Source organism: Salvelinus sp. IW2-2015, linkage group LG31, assembly GCF_002910315.2.
Source record: "Salvelinus sp. IW2-2015 linkage group LG31, ASM291031v2, whole genome shotgun sequence".
In the NCBI taxonomy this organism is placed as follows: Eukaryota; Metazoa; Chordata; class Actinopteri; order Salmoniformes; family Salmonidae; genus Salvelinus; species Salvelinus sp. IW2-2015.
Window position 1 is genome coordinate 2552969 of NC_036870.1, and position 21431 is coordinate 2574399.

Below are 21431 nucleotides of genomic sequence, written 5' to 3' on the forward strand. Positions count from 1 at the left end.
GTGTAGGTGAATGGGTGATCGCATGTGTGGTTCCCACTGTGAAGCATGGAGGAGGAGGATGTGATGGTGTGGTGGTGCTTTGCTGGTGACACTGTCAGTGATTATTTAGAATTCAAGGAACACTTATCCAGCATGGCTACCACAGCATTCTGCAGCGATACGCCATCCCATCTGGTTTGCACTTAGATGGGACTATCTTTGTTTTCAACAGGACAATGACCCAACACACCTCCAGGTTGTGTAAGGGCTATTTGACCAAGAAGGAGAGTGATGGAGTGCTGCATCAGATGACTTGGTATTCTCCTGACCTCAACCAAATTGAGATGGTTTGGGATGAGTTGGACCGAAGAGTGAAGGAAAAGCAGCCAACAAGTGCTCAGCATATGTAGGAACTCCTTCAAAACCTTTGGGAAAGCATTCCAGGTGAAGCTGGTTGAGAGAATGCCAAGAGTGTGCAAAGCTGTCATCAAGGCAAAGGGTGGCTACTTTGAAGAATCTAAAATCTAAAATATATTTTGATTTGTTTAACACTTTTTTGTTTACAACATGATTCCAAATGTGTTATTTCAAAGTTGTGATGCCTTCACTATTATTGTACAATGTAGAAAATAGTAAAAAAAATTAAGAAAAACCCTTGAATGAGTAGTTGTGTCCAAACTTTTGACTGGTACTGTATCTTATGTGCACATGCGCTTGCAGGTGTGTGACTATGTGTCTACTAGTGCGTCAGCTGTGTGAATTTGTGCATCCTATTTATTTTCCCTTACTCTATGGTTCTTTCTCTCCCTTCTCTCTCTAACTCCTTTGGATGGCAGTGCAGTGGAAGATGGACATCCGGAGTGACATACAAAAGGCAGTGGAGCCCCTCCCTGCCTCTCTCCCCTCCTCCCCTCAACAGTCGGGTGCCCATCAGCAGAGCGAGCCGGAGGACAGCCAGGCAGAGCGGAGCGCCAGGCCCACCACTGACAACCACAGCAAGGACACCCAGCCAGCCGCCGGCCACCGAGACGACAAAAAAGTAAGTCTCTCATTTTCTTTCTCCTTCCACATCACCTGTGTGTGTGAGTGTACGTCTGTGTGTTAACGTGTGTTAACACACAGGGGGGGGGGGTGCCTCCAATGCACTGTTTCTGTTTGCAGGAAAGGCTCCCTCTAATGCTAAAAAGAGACAGACTTGATCGCTTGGCTGTTTAGTACTGCTCACCTGTGTGTTTATGTGTTCATCGGTGAATATGTGTGCACGCGTGTGTGTGTGTGTGTGTGTGTTGTATTGTTACAGTTATAGCTATCTGGGGAAATCCATTGATTATTCAAGGGTACATTTAATGTGGTAATGTGTGCCCAGTTTGTATTGACTAGTTTCTTTGGGTGTGGTGAGTAATTCATTGGCCTCAGCTACAGAAGTCATCTTACAGCTGCTAGCATGCATCATTTTACGATAGGCTGTGGGCATGGTTGTCTAAACATTTTTTGCATTAATGGTTCTGCCAGTAATTTCGACTGGCTGGCATAATTGCGGAACAGCAAAATGCCATCCAATGCCARGCAAAGATAAAATGAATCGGACTAAATTGGTGGTTTCAAAGGCATGCGATGTGCATGTTGAAAGCAATGAGTCATGGTACTTTTATGACTACTGTGGGATAGAGCAGGTCAATAATATAGCTGTAGCTGTACTTGTACCTTGAATTATCCTTTTAAAATTCCACAATAATCGGTTCATTCTTAATATAGAATATATGCCAGAGCAACTTTTCTCTCGAAAAAGACCCTTGAGCACCAACATGTGACGTACGTAGGAGCATATCACATTGGGTGTCAAATGAAAGCTAAGAGTCTATATTTTSGGGGAAATTAAGGCATAGATACATTTTCAACCATTTTCCATCTTAAAAATTAGTAGTAAAAGGCTTTGATTTTTTGGATGAACAGATGGAAAAGGGGTCTTAGGATACATCTATCAGAAACATTCTTAAAAGTGATCAGAAATACACAAACATCAAAACGCAATAATGTTGACGTAAAGACCTCTGCCAACTAATATTAGCATTTATATTTCGTTGGAGAGTTGAAGAAATATTACCTTGTAATTCCGTTAGCAAAACACCACATATCTGAACGATGTTTTCTAATTTCTCTCCCTCATGAGGAGGGAGGACAATGAAAGTTCACAGAAGTAACAAGTAAAAAGGTAGACCTACCAATGAATTCGTTATTTTACTGATATCAATTTTGTTTATTAATTGATTCAAACTCGTAATTCCGTTACCAAATTTCAAACGGAATTACCCAAAAAATCTGTAACGGATAATCACAGTTGGGTCACCTGTTCTGTCTTCCCTTCCACTGGCATACTTTTCRTTCTCTTTCTGTTGTTTGGTGGTCAAACCAAGTMTTGAAACAGTCTGAGTCTGGACAACCCCTCCCTATCGATCTGCCTTTCTCTCTCACCTCTCCCAGCTCTTACGGACACCTACCCATGAGCCCCCTGGGTACACAAGAGAGTGGATATCGACACCCACCATCTCAAATCAAACTTTATTTGTCACATCCGCCGAATACAACAAGTGTAGACCTTACCGTGAAATTATTACTTACAAGCCCTTAACCAACAGTGCAGTTCAAGAAGAGTTAAGAAAATATTTACTAAATAAACTAAAGTTAAAAATTATAAAAACGTAACACAATAACATAACAATAACAAGGCTATGTACAGGGGTACAGTGTGCGGGGGTACAGGTTAGTTGAGGTAATTTGTACATGTAGGTAGGCGTGAGTGACTATGCATAGATAATCAACAGCGAGGAGCAGCAGCGTAGAAAACAAATGGGGGGGTGTCAATGTAAATAGTCCGGTGGCTAGTTGATTAATTGTTTAGCYGTGATGTACTGGGCTGTACACTCTACCCTCTGTAGCGCCTTACGGTCAGATGACGAGCAGTTGCCATACCAGGCGGTGATGCAACCGGTCAGGATGCTCTCGATGGTGCAGCTGTAGAACTTTTTGCAGATCTGGGGACCCATACCAAATCTTTTCAGTCTCCTGAGGGGGAAAAGGTTTTGTCGTGCCCTCTTCACGACTGTCTTGGTGTGTTTGGACCATGATAGTTTGTTGGTGATGTGGACGCCAAGGAACTTGAAACTCTCGACCCGTTCCACTACAGCCCCYTCTCAGATTGTTCTGAAATCGTTTCTGTTGTTGGAAAAAGATAGGATTAGCATTCCTGCAACATTTTGTTGAAATATAAATTTGACACATCCAACATCCTGATAGTGCCAGGTTCTGATCACTAGTTGGTGCTGTTCACATTATTAGCTAAAAAAGAATAGTTCACCCAAATTACAAAATTACATATTGGATTCCTTACCTTTTAAAAACCCTAGAGTCGATTGACGCACTGGTGCTAGAGCAGTGTTTGTCAGACCATGAGACATAAAAATTGGTCTTCTTATGAAAACGTCTGTAGAAGTGATGCGCGGGTTGACTCATAACCCGCAGTCCCCGTGGTTATATCGCGGGAGGATGGGTTTAGGGTCATTAAATATTGTGTGGCTGAAGGGCGGGTGGGTATGTGGCGGGCGGGTTGAATAAAGATTTAAAAAATACCTACACAGCCAATCGCCAAATAATGCTTTTGGGAATGGGKAGAAAAAGTTCACGTCAATCTACAGAGGCAAAAGGGACATTGTCGAAGTTTAATTCAATAAGACAGAAGCTGCGAAAGGAGAGTTGAAAATTAAGAGAAGAGAGGGCCAGCAAAATAATGTTTGGAAAAGATTTGTTGAAATGGTAAAAGATGATGAAAGCAGTGCCTGCTATGTTGTGTGATGATTGTGAGGCGCTATACAAATTAGACAGTCACGAGACAGGACTTCAAATAGGCCTATGGCATGTCAAGGGAACTGTAGCCTTCTGTTTAGATGGGTTAAATGGAAACTGAAATCTGGACACTGACTGTAGGTGTATAACCTCKCAAATAGCCTTAATAATAACTCCTGCAGAATGAAGCATTTCTTGCAGTAAAACGATACACCAAATGTAGTAAACTTTGGACATGGGAACAGGAGTGGAGAAATAGGATTTCTTTCTTTCTGCATCTTGTGAGAACGCAATTCTCAGTTAGATACCATCTTTAGAGGTGCTGTCTATATCATAAAAGCTGATTAGTATTTCAACCAAATAAAATATGCATTGAAGCCGAACTGAAATCTTATCAGAAACGCTTTGGGTCGTTTTCACAGCTTTCTTTTTTACTTACAACCGGTCCAACTGATGTCATTTGGACATGCACAGAAAATCTTCACAATTTTTTTTGTTTGTTACGTTATTGTATTTTCTCCCCAGTCCCTAAACTTTTTTCCTCCGCGAAAGATGACAGAGAACTTTACCGACGTCAACTAGATTGAAGCATTCATACTATCGATCTATTACGTTATTCTGTTGGGCAAGGGCTTATTTAGTCGTCTAGGGCAACATATACAAAAGAGAAGCTATGTATCTAATTATAGACAAGCTGACTAACAAATAGCCTACCAAAATGTTTGAAATTATAAGCAGGAACATATCTGAAACAGGCAACAACAAATCCRGCACGCCTGTCAAATCGTTCTGCAGTCTTTGACTGRYGCCTATAGCACATGCTCTATATTTGCGGGTTAGGGTCTGGTGCGGGGCTCAGATCTTCACTTTGTCTCATAGTCGGGCAGTTGTGGATGGGTTATTAGCAATTGCAGGCGGGTGAACAAACAGCTGACCCGCGCACCACTAGTCTGTAGTGTACGAACGATTTGACCTAAAAACTAATATTATCCCTCTATGGGAAAGGGGAGACTCTCACGAACACGATAGTGTTCTCTGCGTTGTGCCCTACCGGTACTGTTTTTTTATTTTTTATATTGAAGTATGAAGGTAGTGGTTAAATATGTGGGGTTAAATATGTGTAAAAAAAACTACAAATACTTCCTGAGCTTTCTTATATCTCATAAGTATAGGACAAACAGTTCAAAACCTTGTTTCTTATCATTTATTTTTTGCCATTTATGAATGTGTTATTTGATGCGTTTCTCTGGGCAATAGTAGTACACTTTTTTTATATATTTTTTTGATACCTAAAGGGGTTCTAAAATTCCAAATCAAATAGCTAAATGATCTATAGTATGACCATCTTGAAACAATTCCATGTGTCAGCTCAGAACACCCCCTCCCCTCCCCAAACAGCTTAAACGTTTAAGTATTAAGCAGTCTACTACAAAAAAAAATTATACTAATAGCAGGAACAGCACCATCTAGTGGTCAGAACCTAGTAATATCAGGATGTAGGATGGGACATACACCGAACAACTTCAATGGCTAATTTCTCTGAACAGGAGGGGGAAAAAACATCACCACTGAGAACACATTACATAGGATGAAGATACAATACTCTGKGCCTCAGCTCCATACTATTTACATTTTACATTTTTGATATTTAGCAAACTCTCTTATCCAGAGCAACTTACAATTGGTAGATTCATCTTAAGATAGCTAGGTGAGACAACAACACATGCAGCTGCTACTCTTCCTGGAGTCCACATAAAACGTACAAACACAGGACAAAGTACAGAATAGTAAGGGGAAGCGGTGGGGGGTGTCGGGGACGCTGTGAGAGTTATTTAAGATACACTTCAAAGAGGTAGGATTTCAGACGTTTTCGGACATAGAAACTGATACTATATATACTCGTTGTTGGGGTGGGATTGGTGTGGGATGTGGGAGGTCCTTGGCTGGCTTTTTACCATTTCTTTGGATTCCTTGTCTTACTCATTGTTAAATAAAAGTTTGGTCCAAATCGGATATTATATATTACATGAATCCTATACATTTAAATGGCCAATTTGGGTGCAATCAATTCCTCTTAGATCAAATTATATTTCAACAAAATAATGTTCCCGGAATGCTTATCTTATCTGTTGTCTCACGATTTCAGAACAATCTGAGTGGTTGTTATGGCTTGCTGAAATGACATGGAACTACCCCCCCCTCCCTCTCTTTCCATTTACTTTAACCAGCTTCCTCATCCACTGAGCACCGATCGAAACCGGACGTCCATGGACGTTGAAAAGTTGTAGAAACTTCCTCCCAGGCCTTGATGTTAACATCCACAGACGGACCAGCCTGGACCAAATCTGAACCTATCATGGAAGTATGTTTCACGAGTTTGGATAGTGCAGTACAGAGAGTAGAGCACAGTAGAGTACAGTCCAATAAAATACAGTGGTGCAGTACAATACAGTAGAGTACCATACAATACAGTACAGTAAAGGAAAGTGTAGTAGAGTAGAGTAGAGTACAGAATTCATAGGTTGCACCTCCGTCACTCGGTCGCGTCATGCCATTGTTATGAACGTTCTCAAGCCGCCCTCTTCGGCGGCGCCATAGTGGTGCCCTAAAGTCGTGATAAGGCCAGCCATTCTGGACGGAGGCTAACTACTGTTTAGTCTAAACTACACTATAGTGCCGGGAAATACGATGACATTGCTAAAGTAGTCAAATGTTTAGTAGGAAACAACTTTGCCAGCATTATCATGTCGTCAAATTTCCTTTAGACAGATGGCAATGTTGTCATTGGCTAGTAAAGTTCGTCAAAAATACCTAGCAATGCTAACGGTAGCTAGCTAAAATCCGGTGTCCTTCCCTCAATCTTAGCTAATGTTATACTGCATCTAAAGTCAATCTAGCGACATCAAAATGATGACAAAGGGTTTTCCTACTAAGTATTTGCCTCCTTTTGAATGGCATTGTATCTCCAAGCCACTGTAGACTTTTGATGAAATCCTCATCAGCGCTTATTGACGATGCATTGAGTAGAATGCTCAGTCGGGCAACAGTCCAAAAATAACGTTTAAAAACAATATTGTGACGAAACATGCAACCCATGAATTTTGTACTGTATTCTACTGTACTGCTATAATCTACGTTACTGTACTGATCTCTACTCTAATCTGCTGTGCTGTGCTTTTCTGTGCTGTATTGTACTGCACTGTACTTTACTGTGCTCTGCTATGCTGCGCTGTGATGTGCAAACTTCTGAAACCTGAGGAGAATGACATTCATGTCCATAATTATGCATTTCTGTGTAGRATTGGGACCCATGATGTCACTCTGTTACCATAATTCCGTTACCGCGTGTAAATCCACTTRACTTACTGTAGTTCAGTAACCAAAATATATWTTTTTAAWGTCATAGCTGYCACKCCATTGTRTCTGCAGACATCTTTGAATCTTCATTCGGAGGAGATATTTAAGCATTTTTMGAAAACTTMGAGACATAAKAACCTGATGGAGATTTTACCGTAATRCCTTTACCAAWGTTTGRATCTGCACAGTTCTTTAACAAAATTCMTTTTTGTACATATTTCAGTGGAAATTCTTAAAAGTTGTCATTGTGCATAGAGTTGTATGYTTTGTTCAACTTTGAAATCAATGTTTTTTTMGGGGGCATACATTTTGAAATGAAAAATAATTGAGTTAATGCGTAATTCCATTACAGTGGAATTGCCCATACATACCAACTGAGCTACAGAGCTACTGAGCTTGTGTGTCTAGGMCCTGTGTGTACGTGTACTGTTTCCCAATCATGGTCCTGGGGACCCAAAGCGGTGCACATTTTAGTTTTTGCCCTAGCATTAACACGTCTGWTTCAACCAAAAGCTTGATGAGTTGATTCGTTCAGCCAAGTGTGTTAGTTATATGGCAAAAACTAAAAATCRGCACACCTTTGTGTCCCCAGGATTGGGAAACACTGTGTGAGTAAATGCGCTCAGCATATTCACTCCCCACTCTCTATGGCCTTCATCAACATGCAGGATGACAGTAGCCTCCACTCCCCCTCCCTTCGTCTATGCGATGTCAATCACCGGGCCTGGCAGGAACCTCAACCCTCCCCCGTCAATCATCACAGAGAGACAGTAGGCCTTGGATGATAGGAGGGCGGGCCTATGGAGACCACATAGAGTAAACARAACACGGCACAGAGAAAAACACACTACTTTATAGCCTGCTGTTGCTAATTTGGATGGCAAGTCACTGATTTGAAGCTCAAAGTCATGTGAAGCCTGGCGTCATGGTGAGGAAAGGAAACAGCCCAGACGAAGATACACTTCTCTGATTACTTCTCCTTGGCTTTGGCCATATGGATTCAGTATTGTATTTATGGTGTGCAACATTGTAGACTCCTCTCTCTCTCTCTCTCTCCATTGTTGTTTGTGTTGCTGCTGCTTGGGTAATGAGGCGTCCAGCGTGCTTTGAGAGAGCCAAGATACTATTTCGATAACAATAGCAGCATCAACATTTGTCGCTTGCCTCTAGGTGGGTGGCCCTAAGGGTACAACACTTCAATGTGGTGCATTGGCCAATGGCCCTTGGTGTCTGTGTCCTAACCCTGCCTCTCTTACATTTGGTGTGTGTTGTGTGTGTTGGATTGTGTGTGTGTGTGTGTGTGTGTGTGTGTGTGTGTGTGTGTGTGTGTGTGTGTGTGTGTGTGTGTGTGTGTGTGTGTGTGTGTGTGTGTGTGTGTGTGTGTGTGTGTGTGTGTGTGTGTGTGTGTGTGGAGAGAGAAAATTAAGAAAGTGTGTGTGTGTGTGTGTGTGTTTCTGTCGAATTCAGTGCAGACACCACTGCCTGAAATGTTGTTCGGGCCGCCCCGGGGTCTGTGCCTTTCACACCAGCTGCAGCGGTATCATCGATTCGTTTGGAGAGTTTATTCATCAAGATGTCATCGGTGGACGTGGACCAATGTTATGTTCCCTGTTAAACTGGGCTCGCCTCTAGACTGGCCCTCGTGTTTATTAGTGATTCATCATAAACGGCGGGCACTGGGAACAGCCTTCGGGGCTTTTGGTAGTGATTCTGAACAGCCTATTTGCTGTGTGCCATAGGTCTGCTCTCAGTCTATGTTTACGACTGTGTTTATTACTGTCGCAGCTCGGCTGGACTGTAGTGGTTCCTACTGGACATGGATGTGGAACGTTGGTCCGACGTCTTAGCTTTCGATGTAGAGCGGTGGCAGGGAAATACAAGGTGTCGAAATGAAACCAGATACGTCCTTAGTGCTGAGTGATTCTTGCTTTTTGACGTCGGTTCAGTTTTGGCTGTGTATATTACATACATTTTAGGTCTATTTGATGACTTTCATATTGAATTCACATCTCTATAGAGCTGCTGCCTATGCTGTCTAACGGAATCGCTCTTTTAGTCGTTCTTCAAAGTAAATAAGACACACTTTTGTGACTGCTGAACGCCAACTATCAAATCTTAGGTCATGTATTTTTAGGGAGTGATGCCTCACGAAGCAACTGCTCTCTATTCATCTCGATCACGCTTTATTCTGTCTCTTCTCTCCATCTCAGACCGGACAAGTAGGCGTGCATTGGATTATGGTCACTGTAGTTAACTTAGTGCAGAAAGCGTGGTAATTATGTCGAATATTGGCCTGTTAGATACTACAACTCCCTGCTACATCAGTTCGGGCTTGATCTGGTTTATCTCTAGATAAACTGTTCAACAGAACGAAATGGAATTCAAATAACTGAACCGATGTCAGTCAGTAGCGCTCGGCACTATACTTCCTTTCACTGTGTTCTTCCGGACTTGATGTTTTGTCTCATTGCAGCAGACAGTCTTTGTTGAACTCACACAGAACGCTAAGCTAGCTGGGCACCAAGCTCTGCTGAGCTATATTGCTGATTTGTCATTTTTATATCGACAGTCTAATTACCTCTAACTCATTAACGGCACTGGGAGGCAGAATGTCCACCAATAAGCACAAAGCTTTAAACCACACATAGGAGTTGGGCTGATTCTGCAATTTTTCATAACTATGCTCCATTTTTGTGCATGTATATCTCTGTTCTCACAGAAACAAATGTTATAGATCTCATAAGCTTATAATGGAGGGTGAGAATTCAGAACATTGGTAATTTCCGGTCTTTTTTCATTAAGGATGACTCATTTGGGAGAAAGCTTTTAAAACACAGAGTGGAATTGTTTATACTGGCAATTATGTCTGGAGTATTTGATTACAAAGATGACAAACATGCTAATTTATAAAGTTACAAGGTACAAATTATATTCAAGTGCTCACCACGCAAACTGTGTGTGTGTTTGACAATGAAACAAAAGCCACAGCGTAAGCAAAATGAATGTTGAGCAGATCAGATTGACTTTCATTCATTTTAGCCAGATTGAATAGGTTTTCTGGTGAAATTTGACTCTGCTTTAATCTCAACGCTTTATTACGAAACTATTACAGGGAGAGATGGGGGGGGCGAGTTGGTTGCCGTTTTATTTTGTGCTGATTTGTTGGCCAGGTGCTTTCAATCCACCCGTAATGCCCTGGGTCTATGGATTCCCTGATTCCCAGTCAGCCATACTAAAGCACCAGAAGAACAGATGGTCTCTCACCTTGCTGTATGGTTCAGCTAGATAAATCCCTAGCTGAACCAGTGATAGTGTTTAACACCGGTGGCTGTCGTTAAAGCTACTGGCTAAGTATTCTATGATAATAGAATAGCTGTGAAGTATAGCGGTATTTTTCAACCTCTCTTCCCGGAACGGAGAGAAGCTGCAAAGCATCGTGTGATCCTCGTGACGGATACTCAGRATCATGCCCAGGTGTTTGTTATGTACCTTCCGACTCTCAGTGGCGCGTGCTTACCTTTTGCCGGCTTCGTTGGCTGCATTTGACACTTTTACTGCATCGCTCGTTTGACATTGGGCTCTGGTCAAAAGAGCCCAATGTCATTGACTTGTTGTGACTGTTGGCCCTTTTGAGATACTTGTGTGTAGCTCAAAGGTGCAAGTCGTTGATCCATTGGAGATTTGACAGTCAAGTTATGTGTGTGTATCTCAAGTCAATATTCTGCATCCTACCCTCATCACACACACACACACACACACACACACAGCTCTGGCAAACCTTATTAGCTGCTGCCACAACTAATTTGTCCCTCATCTTTTTGTCTCAGCATCGTGTAGCAAGGGGTTGCTCTCCGCCGCAAAGTGGGCTCCTTTTAGGGTTTTTATTCGCTCTAAAGGACAGCGGTGGCAAAGGGCCAGCCATCCCATACTCTTGTCCAGATCAGTGATTTTTCTCCCCCTAAAATAGCCCTGCTGTCAGCTTGCCTTAGGAACCCTGGCCTCTGAGAGGCAGTTAACGAGATCAGTGCTTGCTGGAGTGTGCGGCTCAGTGGGAAGACATGGTGCTGGTGACCCAATCCTCTTTTGACGGGATCACGGCTCGCTCCTAATCCCCCTCTGACCCGTCTAACCTAAGGGACTAGATCCAGGGGTACCACCCGTTCCCCACTTCTCCTCGCTACATTTTAGCTACAGTCGTTTCACAAATGGTACAGTGGTGGTGTTAATGTTTTAGTCTCGCAGTAGAATTCTTGTACTGCCGTTCGCATGGAGAGTCGTTTAAAACCCTCTTCTTGTTAATATTGCGTTGCACCCCCTTTTGCCCCCCAGAACAGCCTCAATTTGTTGTGGAATGGATTCTACAAGGTGTCGAAACCCTTCCACAGGGATTCTGGCCCTTGTTGGCTCCAATGCTTTCCACAGTCTTGTCAAGTTGTCCTTTCGGTGGTGGACCATTCTTGATACACACGGGAAACTGTTGAGCGTGAAWWACCCAGCAGCGTTGCAGTTCTCYACACACTCAAACCGGTGCGCCTGGTACCTACTACCAAACCCCATTCAAAGGCACTTACATTAAATCTTTTGACTTGCCAATTCACCCTCTGAATGGCACACATACCCAACCCATGTCTCAATTGTCTCAAGGCTTAAAAATCCTACTTTAACTTGTCTCCTCCCCTTCATACACCGATTGAAGTGGATTTAACAGGTGACATCAATAAGGGATCGTAGCTTTCACCTGGATTCACCTGGTCAGTCTATGTCGTGGAAAGAACAGGTATTCCTAATGTTTTGTACACTCAATGTATGTCGAATATTATGTTAGCAAAGTTCAAGTTAGGGTACAGACCCCACTATCGTGTTGATGTGGCTTTTAGATCATACAACATGTTATGCGCAACGTGCAACGGAGGGGAAGGGCACGTTATATTAGAAAAAAGCTGTGATATTCATCCTGACCAAAATTGTGTTTAACGAACGCCACGTTGGCTGCTGATTTCACTTCATAAAGGGGACTTGTAGGTGATCGCCTCMTCTCTGAACCTGAACGTCCAATATTTTACAATTGTAGACAAGATATACTCAGTGTAAAGTCATGACCAAAAACATGAAACAATTATTAAGACTTTTCCAACCCTTCTTACCTAATGAGGAATTCGTTCATTTTAAACATAGCTTCAGCACCTTGCTCTTTGAAGGTCTTGTCGATCTGGGGAAAAAACAGCTGTCAGATGATCACTCCTGACAATATTAACAATGGATGTATAGAACAAACTAGAGCCCTTGCTGTGGTACTTATTCAGACAAGTGTCAGATCTGCTCATATACACATGTACGGTAAAGTAACCTTACTGTAGCATCACTACCCCACTTAGTTTCCCCCAGTTGTTGGTTTTAAAGATGTGCAGGCTGATACCTAGAAGACTAAATTCAGAACAAGAAGACAGAACAGTATTCTAGTAGCCATCTTGATCAGTCTCTGGCTCCATATCTTTCTGCCCGCCCGCCTTGTCCGTCTGCAGAGCCATATGCAGCCAGCCTGTAATGTTGGACTGTGGAAGGGTGAGAGAGACAGAGTGTAAGCCTGTTTATCTGCACACCTCATCCTGGTTTGTCATAATAATAACTCTGGGGGACCRGTCATCTCCGCACTGGAACATGTAATTACAGTGGGATGTATGGTTGAGAGAACCATGTATATGCTGTACTGTAATGTGGACATTCACACATACAGCAATGCACGCACGGCACACACGCACAGCACGCATGCACACAACAACATTTTACACACAGATAGTCATAAATAGACATATGGTTCAATTGGTGACCCCCCCCCCCGGAACCTAGAAGTAGACGTTTCCCTTGGCAGCAGCTTTTGTTGAGCGATAGGTAACAGTTGTCGTTGTGTTCAGAGGGTGCCTGGTTCGATGGAAGCAACACTYTTACGTACAGAAATACACAGCAATCACAGAAAATCGGAGAGAACATCTATGAGGGGTTCCCAYCGTTAATGCAGGCTAGCTAAACAAAAACTTTAAAAATTCTGAGCTGGCACTTACGACAGCAGCAGCGACCATGTATTTAGTTTACAACCTAAGATGATAGAGAGGGAACAGAGACTCAGTAACAGAGCTAATGTATTTCTATTCCTGCATATTCCGCTGAGCTATGATTGGACTGCCCAGGTATCACTGATGCTGCATGAGTCACAGAAAGGGCCGTGTGGACAGGGCACTACAGACTTACTTTTGTAAGTAMTAGTTGAGGATCCCAAGTGATGGGGGACACAATCTCGTTGGCCTTCAGGACCTCTGAATCGAGCTCCTGCACCCTCATGGACAGTGTTGAGGTAGAGCTTGACCAACCTGTCAAGGTGTGGTAGTGGGGCAGCTCTGCACCAGCGTCACCAGCCACATCTTATCCGACTCGCGTGTCACCGACTGMGTGCCCTTGATGCCCGTGCTCACTGTGGCTTCCAGCCTTACCCATGGCGCCCGGCGGCACTATCGCCCGACACGCCCTGTACCTTGCCAGAGTGGTTTTGATTGAGGTTCACGTTGTCCTTGTTCATGCTGTCAATGCGGCACTGTTCGCACACGAGGTCATTCCATGAAGTCCAGGTTCATCAGCTTGTGGTGGCCTTCCAGCAGATGTTCTCCAGGTTCTCCGCAGCTGAGGCAGTTCTCAATGGTGTTCATGCTTTGCCTCCAGTCCTTGCTGATGTCTGCCAGAGAATCCTGGATGCCCTTCACTTCCCCAGGGCATTGGAGAGCTGACTGAGGGCTGTAGGTACACTGCCTAACTGGGACTAGCAGCCTGGGGACAGACAATTGGAAATGGTTTAGATAGGACTTTACATAAATCAAAGTGCAGTACAGATTCACAAAAATGCAGCCAATGTAAAAGCGAAAATAAAAGAAGGTTCTACCTTCGGTCGTGCTTCTACTAAAACACCACATCTTACTGGGTGATAAATAAATCATGGGATTTATGTCAATTGCGAGGCCTTAGCGGGTGAATTATTCATTTTCTAGTAATTACGCTAGCTATGGCTCCATACAGAAGAATCGACCTGCTGCCTAGCTCTGGTTAAAATTGCTTGCGAAATAACTTTACCTAAAAGATTTATGTAGCTAGCATCAGACTATAAAGCTACAGTTACACTTGTAGCAAACTCCTGACTTGACTTGGACAATAGTTTCCAAAAAAGCATCAAAATAAAGTAAAACGCTTACTACCTAGTCAGAGCAGAAAGAAATGTAAACTTTTAGTGGACATGCACACGCGGTTGTCAGTTAATCTTCCAAAATCACCATCGAAAGGGTCGCCTATCACACAGTACGACGTGTGGCAACTGCTCGACCTCAAGGCGCTACAGAGGGTAGTGCGTACGGCCCAGTACATCACTGGGGCCAAGCTTGCTYTCATCAAGGACCTCTATACCAGGCGGTGTCAGAGGAAGGCCCGAATAATTGTCAAAGACTCCAGCCACCCTAGTCATAGACTGTTCTCCCTGCTAGCGCACGGCAAGCGGTACCGGACCGCCAAGTCTAGGTCCAAGAGGCTTCTTAACAGCTTCTACCCCCAAGCCATAAGACTCCTGAACATCTAATCAAATTGCTACCCAGACTATTTGCATTGGCCCCCCCCCCCCCCCCCCTTTACGCTGCTGCTACTCTCGTTTATTATCTATGCATAGTCACTTTAATAACTCTACTACATGTACATATTACCTCAATTAACTCGACTAACCGGTGCCCCCGCACATCGACTCTGTACAGGTACCCCCTGTACATGTATATAGCCTCGCTATTGTTATTTTACTGCTGCTCTTTAATTACTTGTTACTTTTATTTATTTATTTTTTTTAGGTATTTTTCTTAACTGCATTGTTGGTTAAGAGCTTGTAAAAAAGCATTTCACTGTTGTATTCAGCGCATGTGACAAATACAATATGATTTGATTCTGACTCACCATTCAAAGGTATCACGTACCACATATGTGGCGGTCGGGTACCACATATCACCATGGTTTGATGATTTCCACCTTTTAATGGGGTGATTGTAGTCTAAATCGGGTGCCAAAGCACCGAAGGAGACGAGACCAAAAAGACATTCATAAAAACGAAATTATTTTGCCATATAGCCATTTGGAACATTGTGCTAAAACATCGTGCTAAAACATACATTTTAATTAATCCAATTAATTGGATATATCACCTAGCCCTAGGCCTGTTAAGTATGCGGGCCCACATATGGCGGCTAGGTCATCATTAAAACTTGAACCGTTACATTCCTTTTCTAATTCCGCTTTCCTCGCTCTCTTGGAGTTTTAATTTGTGCACGTCCTGGCCAGCCTGCTTGTACTAAACCCCATTAGTTACACATTGTCCCAGCCACAGGCTCTCAACACAACGACACACCTAAACATTATTAAACTAAACAGCAATAATAGACTCCCCTTTTTTACTCTTATCCCATACTAAATTGTTGTGGTTTGTGTGTGTGTGTGCTGTGTGTGTGTGTTGTGTGTGTGTGTTGTGTGTGTGTGTGTGTGTGTGTGTGTGTGTGTGTGTGTGATGTGTGTGTGTTTTTGTCTTTGTCTGTTTGTGTGTGTGTGTGTGTGTGTGTGTGTGTGTGTGTGTGTGTGTGTGTTGTGTGTGTGTGTGTGTGTGTGTTGTGTGTGTGTGTGTGTGTGTACACGCCGTGTAGCCGCTACACATGATTGCTCTTTAAACCCAACGTCGTATGATAATCGCACAAGACTTAAACGGCGTAAAAAGATCTACTTTTATGCGTAGACTGGTCATTCAAGTCGTAAGAAGAGCAAACCAAAAAATATGGCACGGTGACCTTAGTTCATATTGCAGCAACAGATGCTCCAGCTTGTGTTTAATAGTTTAATATCTCCACTCAAATATTTCACTCTGGAAAGTCTGTTTCCATTCGGAAGGGCCACACAATGAATTATAATCAAGCACTCTTTTAATCGATATTTTCTGTTGTTCAGTTGATATTTGGCACTCTATCTCAATAACATCTTGAGGAAGCGAAAAAGAGACAGATTTATAAAACATTTGCCCTGGTGCAAACTCTGCACCACTGATTTCCAAACAAAAAGAAAACAGAAAGATGAAACCCAAATCTATTCAACTAAATCCGACAACAATAAATTAAACACACACATCTACTTTTACTGTAAACCTGTATGTCTCTAGATTCATGTTTAATGCATGTTTTTGCACTTGGGATTTCCCAAAACCGTCTTTCCTACGGGCCACATATTAAATACCTTCTGAGGATCATTAAACAGCACCATTGTAGCATTGGCACAGTAGGGAGCCCATGTTTCTAAACCCACATAAGCCCTGCATGTGTGCAATGTGCAGCCAACCCAGGGTCTGTCCAAAATGGTACCCTATAGTGCACTACTTTTGACCAGTGCCCATAGGGCAAAAAAGAAGTGCGCTATATAGGGAATAGGGTGCCATTTGGACACAGCCAACCCAGGATACAGCTAACCCAGGACACAGCTAACCCAGGACACAGCCAACCCGGCACACAGCCAACCCGGGACACAGCCAACCCGGGACACAGTCAACCCGGGACACAGTCAACCCGGGACACAGTCAACCCGGGACACAGTCAACCCGGGACACAGCCAGCCCAGGACACAGCCAACCCAGGACACAGCCAACCCAGGACACAGCCAACCCAGGACACAGCCAACCCAGGACACAGCCAACCCAGTCCATCTGCATTAGATATTTAGCAAAACAAGAGGATGGCACGATGAAAAAACCTCGCCTCACCTGGGCATCATTAAGGTAACCCACAGGCTCTGTCATAGTAAGTACAAACACCCCCCTCCCTTTCCCCAGGAGTCTGTAACATATATTGACACACTATTAGACTGTGTGACCAGCTCCGAGGTGCAGCAGTTTCTGCGTATTGTCACTCATTACCACAAGAGAGAGATTGAGAGAGGGAGACACGTACACACACATTCACACACACACACACGCATGCACACACACACACACACACAATATAGGCCTACTGTACCACCTTCCAAAGGCTAGTGTGGAAAAAAATAACCCATTTGCCATCAAAGGTCTCCAGCGTTAGATGCTGTGTTAGATGCTGTGTTAGATGCTGTGTTTGTGCGTTCAAAGAGAGGACGATGATGTGCATTTCATTTTCAAAGCCATGAACAAAGGACCACTTGCCTTGCCTAGTCTCTATAGATTGTGTCCTGCAAAAGGTTAGGCAAAATTAAACAATAATTGAATATGTCGTTATCACACAATTTCTAAATGACTGTTCTGGTGTTCCCCCCACATTTTTAGTGATGGTCTTAATTAGGCAAACTGCCATTCTACTTAACTGTATTACAGAGCTCTGCTGTAATCCACAAATTTGACTACTAAATAGAGAGAGAGAGAGAGAGAATGGTCATTAAGTTATAACTTCTGAAGCAATAATAGTTGTGCTTATTAAAGGAGTGAATTGCATGTGAAGGCATACTAGATGTTCCATCTCATATCTGACAGTGAAGTGCAATGACTCAGCCTGCCTTTGCGCTGTCAACATCACAGATGTTATATGATGCTATAGTGCAGGGAAAGCTATTGCTATTCAACGTAGACCTATTGAACCCTATCCTTAAGTGTCAGTAATTCCTCCGATTGTTCTACACCAGGTAGTTCACATCTTGATATCCACTTATATCTCCCAATAGAATTGTTCAACCCATAAAACCTTGCTTAAATAATAGAATGTAGAATCATATATGCAATTTAGCAGACACTCTTCTCCAAAGCGACTTATAGTCAGTCACGCGTGCATAAGTTTTACAAACGGGTGGTCCCGGGCAATCAAACCCACTATCCTGGCATTGCAAGCACCATGCGCTACCAACTGAGCTACAGAGGACCACTAATCACAGGTGAGTATCTCAGACTTTCCCATTGGACCTTTAACGTTGGCCATCAGTCTCCAGCAGAAGAGAGAGAGAGAGAAGACTAATCCAGATTGCTCTCTATTACAGGCCCTCCCTGCTCTCTTGATCCTCTCATTCACTTCACTGTTTTGGCACAACTTGACACTGGGGTATTCTTGTTAGTACCCTTTGAGGTCGGTTAGTTTTCGATTTATTTATTTTTCACATTAAACGTGCTATGCATTTTATGGGTTGAATGTTGTAAGAACACTGCATTAATCAATTTATAAAAGTCCCATGATGGTAGTGACTGCCCATTACTGCTTATCACTTATTAACCATCATTTATTCACATTACTTTACTTTAATAAAATATTTGTTTTCTTTGATGACTTCATTATTTCATTCCAAGTCATCTTCTCATCTCCATAGAGCTGCTGCTTACACTGTCTGTCAAAAACACGATTTTAGTAGTTCTTCGAGGTAAATAAGGCATACTTTTATGACTGCTCAATACCAACTATCAATCAACTTAGATCATGTATTTTCAGGGTCACAAAGCACCTGCTTTCTATTCCCATCGATCACGCCTTCTCTTCTCTCAGTCTGCTTGTCTGCCGGCCACAGACCTGACAAGTTTAAGCGGGCCCACAATGGATTATGGTCATTGTAGTTAATTACTACTTTTTCTGCTCTAAACTATGTCGATTATTGACCTGTTGGAAACTACAACTCCCTATTACATCGCACAGTTCAGGCTCGATCTGATTTATATCTACAGAAACTCCACATCTAGCTCACAGAAAAAAACCTGAACAAAATGGAATTCAAGTAATTGAACCGACATCGGTCAATTAGTTGTTTAAAATAACATTTCGGTTAATCGCTCAGCACTAATTCCTGTATTCTTGGGAATCCTGACCTCCTCCAACATGACAGGCATATTCCACACCTACACTCACCAGACAAGTTAGAAATTGTGCTACGCCGCAAACACGTATCGTAAAAGTAATTATGTTTTTGTTTGGTTAGCTTTTGGAAACGCCATCATGCGCATGCAACTTTCCTTGACGCCACACACTTATACATTGTAATTGTCAATTTACCTGATATCGTCGGATGGCTAGTATTCGTTGTCTGCGGATGCGTTGTCTTCTAGTCAAGATATGAAATGCGATCATAATTGACTGTAGCGCATATAAACACACACAACAGCTACCGGTGGTTCCATGATGACTGAAAACACAACCGTGGGACGAACGAGTGATGAACTTCCTGGCAAAGGCAGTCCATTTAAAATGTATTCATTCTTCCCTCGTCCTGCAAGTGTCAACTCATCATATGTCATGATACATAATCAGAAGTGTCCACTTAATATGAGGGCTGAGGGGTGTGTGTTTTTTACGTGCTTGGAATGCAGCCACAGCCTCTGTCCCAAAGTTCACGTCCCTCATCAAGATTAGCCTATAGACACCCATTTCTGCCACCGGCACCCTCCACCCCCTACAGTCCTGGCCCCTCAGGTGTGCGTTGAGTAACACCCTTAATGATGGTAATCACTGTATTTAGAGGGCTGTAACAACATTTTAAGGGAGAGAGAGCAGCGAGAGAGATTTGGTTAGTGGCACACTGGAAAAGGACAGTAACGGATGTGAAATGGCTATCTAGTTAGCGGTGGTGCGCGCTAATAGCCTTTCAATCAGTGACGTCACTTGCTCTGAGACCTTGAAGTAGTGGTTCCCCTTGCTCTACAAGGGCCGCGGCTTTTGTGGAGCGATTGGTAACGATGCTTCATGGGTGACTGTTGTTGATGTGTGCAGAGGGTCCCTGGTTCGCACCTGGGTCGGGGCGAGGGGACGGACTAAGGTTATACTGTTACACATGGGATACTTTTGTAACTTTTTGGGGGGGATGATTAATTAAATGACTCATATCCCTTTTAGACATATGGAAGGTGGCGCCTTAAAAGTGCCTCGGCTACGGCATGTTTGTTTGTCTGAAAAGGATACACTACAGCTTTTTAAATGCCGCCACGAAACCTTCTCTGGAGATAGTTTCGAAGCAGGCATTTAACTTGTCTGTAAAGGAATGCCGCTTCTGAAGCGGCACTAACATCCATCACTAGGCAACCAGAACTGTCAATCAAATGATCTTGAGCTGCCTGCACGCAGACCACTTGCTCCCAGGAAAAGTACTTTGAAGTTCGTTAAATACAATGACTCAGGGGCAGAACTTTCACTGGGGACGGGCCCACGTTCTGAAATTGCATTTTTTGTCCCCCCCCAGTTTTATCATTGGAATGTGATACAAAATGAGGCAACGGTGTGCTTTAGGACCATGCGGACGCCTCGGAGGGGTCGGGTAGACTGTTTGGAATGTTTATCCGCCCAAAAATAAATATATTCAGTACCAGTCAAAAGTTTGGACACCTACTCATTCAAGGGTTTTTCTTTATTTAAAAAAAATGTTCTACATTGTAGAATAATAGTGAAGACATCAAAACTATGAAATAACACATATGGAATCATGTATTATCATGTATTTGGGCTCCCGAGTGGTGCAGTGGTCWAAGGCACTGCGTCTCAGTGCTAGAGGCGTCTCTTCAGACACCCTGGTTTGAATCCAGGCTGTATCACAACCGGCCGGGAGACCCATAGGGCAGTGCACAATTGGCCCAGCGTTGTACGGTTTTGGCCGGTGTAGGCCGTCATTGTCAATAAGAATTTGACTTGCCTGGTAAAATAAAAAATGTAATTAATCAAAAGAGTGTTAAACAAATCAAAKTATATTTTAGATTCTTTAAAGTAACCACCCTTTGCCTTGATGACAGCTTTGTACACTTGTCATTCTCTCAACTAGCTTCATGAGGAATGCTTTTCCAACAGTTTTGAAGGAGTTCCCACATAAYCTGAGGACTTGTTGGCTGCTTTTCCTTCACTCTGCGGTCCAACTCATCCCAAACCATCTCAATTGGGTTGAGGTTGGGTTATTGTGGAGGCCGGGTCATCTGATGCAGCACTCCATCACTCTCCTTCTTGGTCAAATAGCCCTTACATAGCCTGGAAGTGTGTTTTGGGTCATTGTCCTGTTGAAAAACAAATGATAGTCCCACTAAGCACAAACCAGATGGGATGGTGTATCGCTGCAGAATGTTGTGGTAGCCATGTTGGTTAAGTGTGCCTTGAATTATAAATAAATCACTGACAGTGTCACCAGCAAAGCACCATCACACTTCCTCCTCCATGCTTCACGGTGGGAACCACACATGCAGAGATCATCCGTTCACCTACTCTGCGTCTCACAAAGACATGGCG

At 43.2% G+C, this 21431-nt stretch overlaps 1 long non-coding RNA gene across 1 annotated transcript in view; it reads left to right on the top strand.

The window, feature by feature from the left end:
- The first annotated feature begins 823 nt into the window (after positions 1-823).
- LOC111956184 (uncharacterized) overlaps positions 824-21431 on the top strand; it is a 49119-nt gene continuing 28511 nt past the window's right edge. Inside the window, exon 1 of the long non-coding RNA XR_002876212.2 lies at positions 824-1018. This is a non-coding gene — a long non-coding RNA (uncharacterized lncRNA). The remainder of the gene's footprint in view (positions 1019-21431) is intronic.